Source organism: Pristiophorus japonicus, chromosome 20 (genome assembly GCF_044704955.1).
Source record: "Pristiophorus japonicus isolate sPriJap1 chromosome 20, sPriJap1.hap1, whole genome shotgun sequence".
NCBI lineage: Eukaryota > Metazoa > Chordata > Chondrichthyes > Pristiophoridae > Pristiophorus > Pristiophorus japonicus.
Window position 1 is genome coordinate 20555760 of NC_091996.1, and position 12807 is coordinate 20568566.

General features: G+C 41.8%; 1 protein-coding gene across 4 annotated transcripts in view; it reads left to right on the plus strand.

The window, feature by feature from the left end:
• LOC139232426 (ras-related protein Rab-14) overlaps positions 1–12807 on the plus strand; it is a 52132-nt gene that overhangs the window by 3598 nt on the left and 35727 nt on the right. For 2 of the 4 annotated variants that reach the window (XM_070862584.1, XM_070862585.1), the window contains exon 2: positions 1720–1822. The exons of the other annotated variants lie outside the window; for them this stretch is intronic. The gene's annotated coding sequence lies outside the window, so the exon portion shown is untranslated. The remainder of the gene's footprint in view (positions 1–1719; positions 1823–12807) is intronic. 4 annotated transcript variants of the gene reach the window in all.

Sequence of the window (12807 nt, forward strand, 5' to 3'; positions counted from 1 at the left end):
GTTGCCTAATTTCCTTGGTTGGCGAAATGTGACGAGAACAATATATATTTTGAGGGGAGCCCTGAAATTAAAATAAGCTGCCTTATGCTTGTGATTATGCACATGCTGATTCTATGTAGGTCCATGCAAAGTGTGGCTTATCACCTGTAATTTCAATTGTGTTCCTGATTTTCTTGGAAAAGATGCGGCTCAGCATGCTGCACTGGGTGTCAAATAAAGCCTGTTAACTGAAGTAAACACATTCTGCTTCCAAGTTCCCATGGTTACTCAAGACGTTACAGGATAATTGATGATTCCTTGGAGTGGTATCAAAGCAGTTGGCATAAAGGCACTTGGAAAATAATTGTATAATATTTAGATGTCTGTTTGTTACAAACTTAAAATAGGCAATGTACCAGCCTGCACCCAGTAAACCTCTACCACCATTCACTGATTTTAGCTTGAATGTTTAATGGTTTTCACTTCATAGAGAAGTGTGCTGTTGACCATGGCTCCTCATTATCAATAAGTGCACGCTGCCATCAGAAAGGGGAATTGCTTCTTTCGCAAACTAAAGCGCCAAGTTTGGAAATCAATATAATACATGGAATTGTGCTACAACCAATTCTCTTAGTGGTGATATTGGTTCCCTTCAGTGGTGTGAACCTGCCTTTGCTATCACTGTTGTGTCATAGTTCAGACCTATTGTGCATGTGAAATGGCAGGAAAGCATGTTGAGGCAATGCAAATAAAGGCAGAGTTCTGCTGGGCTAAACATGTCTGGATTGTTGCCGCCCAAGACTTCCCAAACATTGCTTGGGCTGTAGGATTATCTTCAGTGCCTATTGAAACACAAGCTGAATCTATGCAGCATTAATAGCAACAAATAGGAGTGGCTTGTCGCAGACTGATGGGGCGGTATTCAGTACCACTGCAGAGTATGGACAACCCTTTGAAGTGCAGGCCGCCAGCGGCAGCAGTGAGGAAGTAGTTGATGCAGAATCTGTCTCGGTAGCAACAACCAAGTGATTTAAGTATTATGGAAATTGTTTCATTAATTGAACTGCAGAGCCATAAGTGGTCTATAGGAAATGAATTTAAATTGGCAAGTATCTATTCCATTTTGTATCTCATCCCAGTGGGATAAACCACACTGATAGTATAAAACTGGGAGGTGGGTTTAGAATGAACCATTGTTGCCTCTACGAATTTTGATGAAAAACATGGTAACTTTGTCCTGACTTTTCAAAGCTTCATGCAAAATGGAGGGCATCAATGAGAATCCAGCTTGGCTATAAATTGCATATCATTTTGTTTTTGTAACTTATTTTAAAATTGGCTCGGGAGAGCAGTGTTTTAAATTCTATTATAATCTGAATTTGTATACCTGACAGTTACACCATCGTTTTCCATTTCAATCCTCATTAACTTGCCATTTTTAAACGTACAGCAGAATGTTTTTCCACTGGATGTTACTTCCTCGTGAGTAATTTCCCTTGCTTTCTTGTATAAAGGGGCCTACCCTCGATTCTTTCATTGCATCATATATACAGAGGATCGACGAGTACAAATTGGAGCAAGATGTTTTGTTTTGATGGAGTATTTAACTCAAGAGGGATAATATTTTATCCAATATTGCAAATATCTCCAGTGATATTGTGGCTTGTATCAGAAAATTTGACTTCTGTGCATTCCTCTATTGTTGCATACAAACCTGGCTTCCTCTTTTTTTTCTTGCAGTTGCCTTGAGGTAATTTTTGAGGAAGAGTAACTGATGACAGTGTGGTGTGTGTAATATCAAATTGATGCACCCTGAATAATCAACCGGTGTATAATAGAGGAGGTATGATTTAGTTGTGTACGGTGTATAGATATTACTGTACAATATCTGTGGGATCCATTTATTGGGCCAGCTAGCACCAACTGCTTTTGGGGTGAAGGCTATTTTTTTAGTGCACTAGCCAGTAGTGATTGTCCTTGAAACAATGCATTTGTGCTTTAATTCATTGGATAGTTCAAAGATGGAAATATATTTATCAACTGATCGCTACCCCTCTGTTTTGTGCAGGTTGCCCACATGATCTTCCTCCAGCGCCTCTCCTCTGTTGTCCACCTTGGTGGGACTGCCCTCGCTTGGTTCCACTATCCACTTGTAGCCAGAACACCTTTAACAATAGCTTCTTTCTCCTTTCCATTTTTTTTCTCTCTCACTTCCCCCCATCCCCCCACATGTGCACACGTTCTCCGGTTGAACAAGTCAGTTCTCATCCTCTGCTTCCTATTCGCTTCTGACCCCATATGCTCTCTGTCACAAAGATCTCCTACTTCCTACCTCTACCTATCCTAAACTTCAATTCACGTTACACTTTCACCTGGTAGTGGCAAATTTGGTGGCAATTCCTAGACAACGACAACTTGTATTTTTTCACAGGAGTATTATGACACACAAAAATTGACACCGAGCCACATAAAGAGAAATTAGTGCAGGTGACAGAGCTAGGTTTTAAGGAACATCTTAAAGGAGGAAAGAGAGGTTTAGGCAGGGAATTCCAGAGCTTGGGGCCTAAGCAACAGAAAGCACAGCCACCGATGGTTGAGCGATTTATAATCAGGGATGCTCAGGAGGGCAGAATTAGAGAAGTGCAGATATCTCTGGGCATGGGGAGGTTGTGGGGCTGAAGGAGATTTGAGATCGGGAGGGGCGAGGCCATGGAGGGATTTGAAAACGAGGATGAGAATTTTGAAATCGAGTCGCTGAACCGTCAAAGAGCACAGGACTGATGGGTGAGTGGGACTTGGTGCGAGTTCGGTAACGGGCAGCAGAGTTTTGGATCACTATTTTATGTAGGGTAGAATGTGGGAGGTCAGCCAGGAATGCATTGGAATAGTCAAGTTTAGAAGTAGCAAAGGCATGGATTAGGGTTTCAGCAGCGGATGAGCTGAGGCAAGGGCGGAGACGGGCAATGTTAGGGAAGTGGAAATAGGTGGTCATGGTTATGTTGAGGATATGTGGTCGAAAACTAATTTTGGGGTCAAATATGACGCCACGGTTATGAACAGTGTGGTTCAGCCTCACAGAAGTTGGGGAGAGGGATGTAGTCAGTGGCTAGGGAAAGGAGTTTGTGGAGGAGACAGAAAACAATGGCTTCGGTCTTGCTAATATTTCATTGGAGAAAATTTCTGCTCCTCCAGAACTGGATGTCAGACAAGCAGTCTGACAATTTAGAATCCGTGGAGGGGTCGAGAGAAGTGGTGGTGAGGTCGAGCTGTGTGTCATCAGTGTACATGTGGAAACTAACGCTCTGTTTTCGGATGATGTCACCAAGGGGCAACATGTAGATGAGAAATAGAAGGGGGTCAAAGATAGAACCTTGGGGGACACCAGAGGTCATATTGCGGGGCAGGAAGAGAGGCTGCTGCAGGTGATTTTCTGGCTATGATTTAAATAGATAAGAATGGAACCAGGCGACTGCAGTCCCACCTAGCTGGACGACAGTGGGGAGTGTTGAAGGAAAGACCTACAAAGGACTAAGATCTCTGCTGGTGCCAGAATGAGTTAAGTCAGTAAGTTTATATTAACTAGGTAGTACCATCAAAAATTTAAAAAAACTTTAATATTCTGAATAGGCATGTTAAATGTAAATAACATCACTATTACACAAATTTAGTAAATTGTGTTGCAAAAAGTTATTCAGTTACAAGTTAATTCCAAAGCAAGCACCCTGCTGAACTCCTTCATGGCAAACGAGCCAAAGGTGGGCAGCGGCAACATTACAAGGACACCCTCAAAGCCTCCCTGAAAAAGTGCAACATCCCCACTGACACCTGGTAGTCCCTGGCCAAAGACCGCCCTCAGTGGAGGAAGTGCATCCGGGAGGGTGTTAAGCACCTCTAATCTCGTTGCCAAGAGCATGCAGGGACCAAGCGCAGGCAGCGGAAAGAGCATACGGCAAACCAGTCCCACCCACTCTTTCCCTCAACGACGATCTGTCCCACCTGTGACGGAGATTGTGGTTCTCTGACTGTACAGCCACCTAAGAACTCATGTCCGAGGGACTTCCGATGATGAATGGGTTCTAAACTTGGCTGGTCTGTATGGGTTAATGGCCAGTTTCTTGCCAGTGAGAGGCTCCTTTTTTTTGAGGGGGCGGGAGGGAGGAGGAGGAAGAAGAAAGTGATCAGCTCCACTTCCAATAATGTGAATGTTTGCTTTTTTGGAGGTAGGCATGTCTTTTGACCACAGCAAGGTGAGTGCTGAATGATTGGTTTATCCAGATGTTGAGATTTAGTATAGTAGTGGTCTTGGTTATAGCATGTGAGACTATTTTGCCTGAGGGCTGTGATGAGGATTAAAGAAAAGACTGATGAACAACTTTTATTTTTGTAAAACTTAAATTTACATGGACAATTCTGCATTCATTATTTTTCTGAGACAGTAAATTCAACCTTCCTTTTTAAGGAGCTTTCTTGCAAATAAATTAGCGAAGTATTCAAATTCAATGCCAACCTGCTAATCCGCACAAATACGATTAATGCCTATGTAGAGCTTAGGATACTGAGTGCTAAATAACCAGAGCAACAGCACCCCATAAGGTGCTGTTGCATAATGACACTTTAAGGGTTTATCTCTTTTTTTTCAGTTGCGTATGAAGATTTTCTGGGGTTTTGGAGGAGAAAAATCATCCAGGGTTCCTGTTCCTGATCGTCCTGTGACCATTGTTGGGGAGCAAATATGTTTGAGCTTCTGAGAACCGAATTGAGCTTGGCATTTGGACAATAATTTGCTGTCCAGGCTCTCATGAAGCATGACCCTTTGTATGTGTTATTGGAGGCTACTGGTGCTCATGAAACTACTCCAGAAAGAGTGAAGAGAAGGGGAGAAAGATCATTTCCTCCTGCAAGTTACTCTTTCTCCTCCCTTGACACTACCTATAAATTTGTAACCGAATAACTCTCGGAGTCGAATTTTGCACCAGTGACCATGCTTTCTAAATTTGAGTAGAGATGTTTATTTACATTTAGTGTGCTTATTTAAAGAACATTAAAACTTTTTTTTTAACAATTGTGTTGACAGTAAACATGTAGTTCTGTTCCTACCTACAATTAATAATCAACTTACTGCCTTACCTCATTCTGGCACCAGCAGAGATCTACTGCTTTGTCGGTCTAGGAATTGCCACCAAATTTGTCATTAACGGGTGGAAGTGTAACCAACTGAGTGTGGCAAGATCAAATGCAATTTCTCTTATTTTGTGTTGATTTAATGTGTGCAGCTAGTGTGGAAAACCTGTACGCACGCAAGCAACTATCCTGACCAGAAAACATAACATGTATTTAAACTTCCCCAGTTGATACTCTGGGTTCTCCTCCGAGCCAATTGTTGAGATTCCTTGGGTAAAGATGTTGCTTGTTTGTAGTATTCCAAATGTCTTTGGTATGGCGACTTCAACATGAAGTGAAGGTGGCTTAATTTAAAAAAAATAAAAATAAAGGTGGCCTGCTTCTGGTATGTAGTGAGAGAACAGTGGAGCCTAAGGAGGTTGTCATCAGCAAGTTGTGACAGGATCCTCAATAATAGTTGGCAGGTTTTATAAAACAAAATGGTGTTGGCTTTTACAGGAATTTTTCTTGGGTGCTATACATATGAAATTTATTTTTAAGATGGCCCATTTATAATCTTTTGTGTCTTGAGTAAAGCCAGATTGTTAATTTTACTTTAAATATTACATTTAAATAGGATCTGACACTTGCTGTGATTTCAGTGGGACTCCGCATTTAAAAATCGGCCACTTTAAAATTGGTAAATTCTCAAAGGATATTTAAATGAATATTATTTGAACATGTGAATTGGAAAATATCTGAACATTATATTATTGTCTAAACAGATTCAATAAGATCATGGCTGATCTGATCATGGGCTCAACTCCACTTCCCTGCCCGGTCCCCATAACTCCTTTACTGCCTTCTCGCTCAAAAATCTGTATCTCTGTCTTGAACATATTCAATGACCCAGCCGCCACAGCTCTCTGGGGCAGAGAATTCCACAGAGTTACAACCCTCAGGAAATTCCTCCTCATCGTAGTTTTAAATGGGCAGCCCCTTATTCTGAGACTATGTCCCCTAGTTTTAGTTTCCCTTACGAGTGGAAATATCCTCTCTGCATCCACCTTGTCGAGCCCTCTCATTATCTTATGTTTCTTCTGAGCTCCAATGTGTATAAGCCCAACCTATCTTCATACATCAACCCCCTCATCTCTGCAGTCAACCAAGTGAACCTTCTCTGAACAGCCTCCAAGGCAAGTATATCCTTCCTTAAATACGGAGACCAAAATTGAACGCAATACTCCAGATGTGGCCTCACCAATACCCTGTACAGTTGTAGCAGCACTTCTCTGCTTTTATACTCGAGGAGAAACTTCTTCACTGAGTTGTTAACCTGTGGAATTCCCTACCGCAGAGAGTTGTTGATGCCAGCTCATTGGATATATTCAAGAGGGAGTTAGATATGGCCCTTACGGCTAAGGGGGTCAAGGGGTATGGAGAGAAAGCAGGAAAAGAATATTGAGGGAATGATTGATCCTATTAAATGGTGGTGCAGGCTCGAAGGGCCGAATGGCCTACTCCTGCACCTATTTTCTATGTTTCTATCCCCCCTTGCAATAAAGGCCAACATTCCATTTGCCTTCCTGATTACTTGCTGTACCTGCATACTAACTTTGTGTTTCATGCACATGGACCCCAGGTCTCTCTGCAGTACTTTGCGATTTTTCTCTATTTAAATTGTAATTTGCTTTTCCATTTTTTTTTCTGCGAAAGTGGATAACCTCACATTGTCCCACATTATTTTGCCATTTGCCAAATGTTTGCCCACTCACTTAGCCTGTCTATGTCCCTTTGCAGATTTTGTGTCCTCCTCACAATTTGCTTTCCCACCCATCTTTGTATGATCAGCAAACTTACACTCTGTCCCTTCATCCAAGTCATTAATATAGATTATAAATAGTTGAGGTCCCTGCGACACCCGACTCGTCACTGTTTGCCAACTGGAAAATGACCCATTTTTCCCACCTCTGTTTTCTGTTAGTTAGCCAATCCCTCTATCCATGCTAATATATAACTCCCAACCCCGTGAACTTTTATCTTGTGCAGTAACCTTTTATGTGGCACCTTATCGAATGCTTTCTGGAAATCCAAATACACCACATCCATTGGTTTCCCCCTTATCCACCCTGCTCGTTACATCTTCAAGGAACTCCAGCAAATTTGTCAACATGATTTCCCTTTAATAAAACCATGCTGACTCTGCTTGATTGAATCATGCTTTGCCAAATGTCCTGCTACTGCTTCCTTAATAATGGACTCCAGCATTTTCCCAACGACAGATGTTGGGCTAACTGGTCTATGGTTTCCTGCTTTTTGTCTGCCTCCTTTTTTAAATCTGAGCGTTACATTTGCCGTTTTATAATATGCTAGGACCGCCCCAGAATAGAAGGAATTTTGGTAGATTACAACCCATGCATCCACTATCTCTGCAGCCACTTCTCAAGACCCTAGGACATAAGCCATCAGGTCCAGGGGACTTATCTGCCTTTAGTCCCATTATTTTACCTACTACTACTTCATTAGTGATTGTATTAAGTTCCTCCCTACCTATAGCCCCTCGATTATCCACTATTGGGATGTTTTTAGTGTCTTCTACCGTGGAGACCGATACAAAATATTTGTTCAACATCTCTGCCATTTCCCTATTCTTTATTGATTCCCCAGTCTCATTCTCCAGGGGACCAACATTTACTTTAGCCACTCTTCCTTTTCATGTACCTACAGAAACTCTTACTATCTGTTTTTGTATTTTGTGCTAGTTTACTTTCATCTATCTTCTCCCTCAGTCATTTTTTTAGTCGTTTTCTGGCAGCTTTTAAAAATTTCTTAATCCTCTGGCCTCCCACTAGTCTTGGCCACATTGTATGCCTTTGTTTTCAATTTGATACCCTCCCTTATTTAATTAGCCACGGATGGTTATCCCTTCGCTTAGTCTTTCCTTTTCATTGGGATATATTTTTGTTGAGTCATGAAATATCATCTTAAATGTCTGCCACTGCTCCTCAACCGTCCCATTCTGTAGTCTATTTTCCCAGTCCACTTTAGCCAACTCTGCCCTTATACCTTTTGTAGTCTCCTTTATTTAAGCTTCGGACCCTGGTTTGAGACTTTCTCGCCCTCCAACTGAATTTGAAATTCAACCATATTATGGTCACTCATTCCTGGAGGCTCTTTTACTACGACATCATTTATTAATCCTGCCTCATTACACAGTGCTAGATCTAAGATAGCCTGATCCCTGGTTGGTTCTGCAACATACTGTTCAAGGAAACTTTCCTGGATGCTTTGGTCAAGTTCCTTGAGGGGGACAAGTCTGCTAATTTGACACATTGACAATGGCACTTCAAGGTTCATGTGGGAAAGACTAAAAATGTCAGCCAAGGGAATGTTCTTCTGAAGTTGGGGGCAAGGCACCTTGTTGGAGCAAAGCACAGGGAGCTGTACTCTGCATCTGGTTGTGATGTACCTACCTGCGGACACTGGGTATCTGAAATGGTAAAAGTTCCATTTCCCATTCGCAGCATGAAAATATTCCTCGCCTTGAGCACAAAAAATACAAAGCAAAAGAAGAGCCCTAGCGGTCTATCTGCACTTGAGATTACTTGATTAACTTAAATTTAAAGTTAAAATTGATGGATTCGATGCAAAATCTACTTAACGTTCATCTTTTTAAACTGAGAAATGGGTCTGAGTATCTGAACAAGAAATGCAGCCAACCAGCAATTTTTGCCAGTGATGAGAGCTATTAAGAGCTGCTGCTGCTGCTCCTAGAACTTGAACCTGTAATGAAGATATCTTGCATAGACCCATACAAATGGAAATTTATAATTCTAGTTATGCTAACTATAAGGAGGGGCCAAGAGCCAAGTAGATTTGGTGTGACACGAGTACCAGTAAAATGCTGTAGGAAGGTACTGAAAGTCACAGCGTAATATGATTTGATGTAGGGCTTATGATCAAAGTTACAGGAAAATGCTAAATGTAGCTGGCTATTTCCAACCAAGTTGCTTTAATTTGTAGTTGAGACCATGCTGATCCTTTCTTTACACTGTCAAAAAATTTGCTTTTGAAGGGAGGTATGGGTTGCCAGCTGAAGTGAATGTTGGAGTTGTAGAAAATGCTGTCAAATTCTGTTCCCAAGCCACCGACTCCATCCATATCCAGACTGTTCGCAACCTTGGTGTCATATTTGATCCTGAAATGAGCTTCTGACCACACATCCGCAGCATAACTAAAACCGCCTATTTCCACCTCTAACATTGCCTGTCTCCGCTCCTGCCCCTGCCTCAGCTCATCTGCTGAAATCCTCATCCCTGCCTTTGTTACCTCTAGACTTGACGACTACAACGCATTCTTGGCTGGCCTCCTACATTCTGCCCTGGGTAAACTTGTGGTCATCCAAAACTCGGCAGCCCGTGTCCTAACTTGCACCAATTCCCGATCACCCCTGTGCTCGCTGACCTACATTATATCCCGGTTAAGCAAATCCTTGATTTCAAAATTCTCATCCTTGTTTACAAATCCTTCCATGGCCTCGTCCCTCCCTATCTCTGTAATCTCCAGCCACCCCCCCCCCCCCCCCACCTTCCCGGGGAGATATCTACGCTCCTTAAATTCTGCTCTCTTGAGCATCCCTGGTTATAATCGCTCCACCATCGGTGGCCATGCCTTTAGCGCCCTAGGCCTTAAGCTCAGGAACTCCCTCCCAGCCTCTGTGCTCTCCTCCTTTTAAAACGCAACTTAAAACCGACTTCTGACCAAGCTTTTGATCATTTGACATAATTTCTTCTTGTATGGCTTGGTGTCAAATTTATGTCTTAACACTCCTGTGAAGCGCCTTGGGACCTTTTACTACTTTAAAGATGCTATCTAAACACAAGTTGTTGTTGCTGAAATCCACAACATTCTCGAATTCCAGTTCTGAGCTTGACCTGAAACGAACTCCAAATTTTGCAAGGCCAATTATCGGAAGTTGTTTGAACTGGAATGTACATATTTTTGAAATGGCGTTTTAAGATTTGTGTTTATGGTTGAAAGGAATTATCTAAAAATGAGGGAACATAATGTAATTAGCTGAAGTTTGAATATTCAATATTTTCTAGCAATACTAAGTGAAGTGGACAGTTTTTACTATGGAAAAAGTGCAGAACGTCTGCATACTATACATCTTTTAGCCTATCCCATTTTACTTGAAATCATTGTTCGTCAATTACTATTCAGAAATTGATGTATACCAATTAAAGGTCGAGGTGTAGATTTGATGTAATTTGACTCTTCCATCAGTGTTTTAACATCTGTAGTAAAAAGTATGTTCTGTTTGGACTGCTCATTTTATCGTGTGCAAAGTCAATGTTCTACCATGTCTAGCCCATTTCTAAGCTGTAAATATTGGGTATGTGTAAATTTCCTCAAAGATCATACAGCCATAAATCTCTTAGATTTGGAAAATTGCACATCCCCCCCCCCCCCCACCCCCAGATCGCCATTCAGAATTTAGTAATTGTGCCAACTGTTTGGAGTAGATTGAAGTACTGCTCTGTTCGCACATATAGATTAACAAGTGGTGTACTGTATAGAGCGTTATCCACCATTATTATTCATTTCACCATTCCGTGAACACTACTGCTTTTCTGAACAGCAGTGACTTGTACCAACAGTCCTCTCAATAGCATGCTCATTGTTCATTTGTGACCCTGCATGTTTAATGTCAACAGGCTGATATGCTCAGAGTGAGAGATGCTATAGCCGAGCCTGATGCTGTCAGGAATGTGAATCTTCACACTTTTTCTCTCTCTCTCTCTATTGTCCCTCTCACCCCTTCACCTTCCCCCATAGCCTGGATACAAAAGAGATCACTTGTAGCAAGCCAGCTCCCTTTCCTTTCCCTTCCCTTCCACCCTGCTGACCCCCTCATTGCAACTGAGAGCGGCTAATTCAAATGTGAACCCTCAGTACTATGTGATCAGGTGCATTTACCCATTGAGGTGATGGGGAACTGTAACCTTCAAACCCGAGTATGTGTAAATCAGGCAAGTGATTTCAGTCATATTCATCTAAAATGTATAAAACTAGTAAATGTATTGGTCTCGCAGGTAACCCATGCCTATTGAAATAGAAGTTTGTGACTCTTGCCTTCACACACACTTTTCCATTTGATGCAAGTACTGTTATTAGAAGCCAATTGTAAATACAACTTTGAAATGACTGCAGTAGTCTTTGCTAAGTTGCTGACTTGCAAGCTGTAAATGTTAAGTAATGAATAGTAATGGTATGCAAGTTCTGATCTTAATGGCTGTAGCTGTTGAAACTGTTAAGGTCAAGTACATAGATTCCCTCCAGATTTTCAAAATGTGGTGGGCGGCGGTGTCGGTGGGGGGGGGGGGGGTGGAGGGAAAGAGATAAGAAATGCTGTTTATCAATCCACAATAAACATGCTGTTACTTTTGATAATTGATCACTCCTGTCTCCCTGCTTATCTCCTGGAGAAATCGCACAAATGCTTGTCTATTATAATAGCTTGTAGAAGACAGCATCATTTTGCATTGCTTTGATTTCCACTTGTGTTTGTGAAACTTTATTGAACAACTTTGAAATCACCTACAGTTTGATCAATTTTCATGTAAAAAATAAGTTGCGTGCTTCTCTAAACGAATGTAAGTAAGGTAAAAGGACACTGAGCCAGGGAAGGAAAGATTTGGCAAGGCTGAATGAAGGCTTGTTTTGAAGCGAGAGGTTTGAGGTTTTTAAAGATGGAGGAATTTAGGAATGGAGCTGAAGTAGGACAGCGGCTGTGCCATCAACAGTGGGGCAGAGAGGGATATACAAAAGGCTAGATTTAAAGGAAGGGACTATTAGGCTGCAATGGTAGGGTGGGGCAGGTTATGGAGGAACTTTATTTCATTGAAGAAATGTGAGCAATATTGGTAGGACTGCATTTAGCAGCTATCGCTAGTTGCGCTGAGAAGGTGGTCGTCTGCTTCCATGAACAGCTGCAGTCCTTATGGTGATGCTTCCACATTTGTCTTGTGAAAGGTCAAAATTCACGGGAACCCCCTCCAGTATTGAGACTCATTGGAATGGAAATTTAATTTGGGGCTACCAACCGGAAAGTTTGAAATCCTAAAGTGCTTATGGAAGAAACTACAAACTTTAATCGAATTTTGGACTTTCACAAGACAAATTCAAGTCTGTGGGTGCGCAGAAAGAACTAAAGGAGCCAACTTGATTATTGGAGCTGTCTGGGTGTTGGGACTAAGGTAAATTGTCAGGAGAAATGGATACTCACAAACCCTTCTCAAGAGACATTAACATTACAACAATAACTCAGATGGCCAGCCATCGAACTGAACCGAGACAAGCCTTCTACAGCATGAATAAGAACAAAGGGCCCACCACAGCCTGTATGCAAAAACCAAGCACAAAAGGACATTGTGATTACCAAGCTAATATTTCCATCAGGAAACAGATTTAGAAGAGCAACCCACCCAAGACATATTAACTTAACGAGCCCGCCAAAATATAACAAAATGTCAAGCCCGCCAAATTTAAACAGAATTCTGGACTGATTTGCCGTGAAGATTAGGACAACTCAAACCGTATAACTGGCCCCCTGTTTTAAGAGGGTATACCATATTACGCTTATGCCATCAAGAAGGGAGAGAAACCAATGCGACAATTGTAAACTAACTTCTCTAGCCTCGAAGTCCAAAAGCAAGGAAGAACATC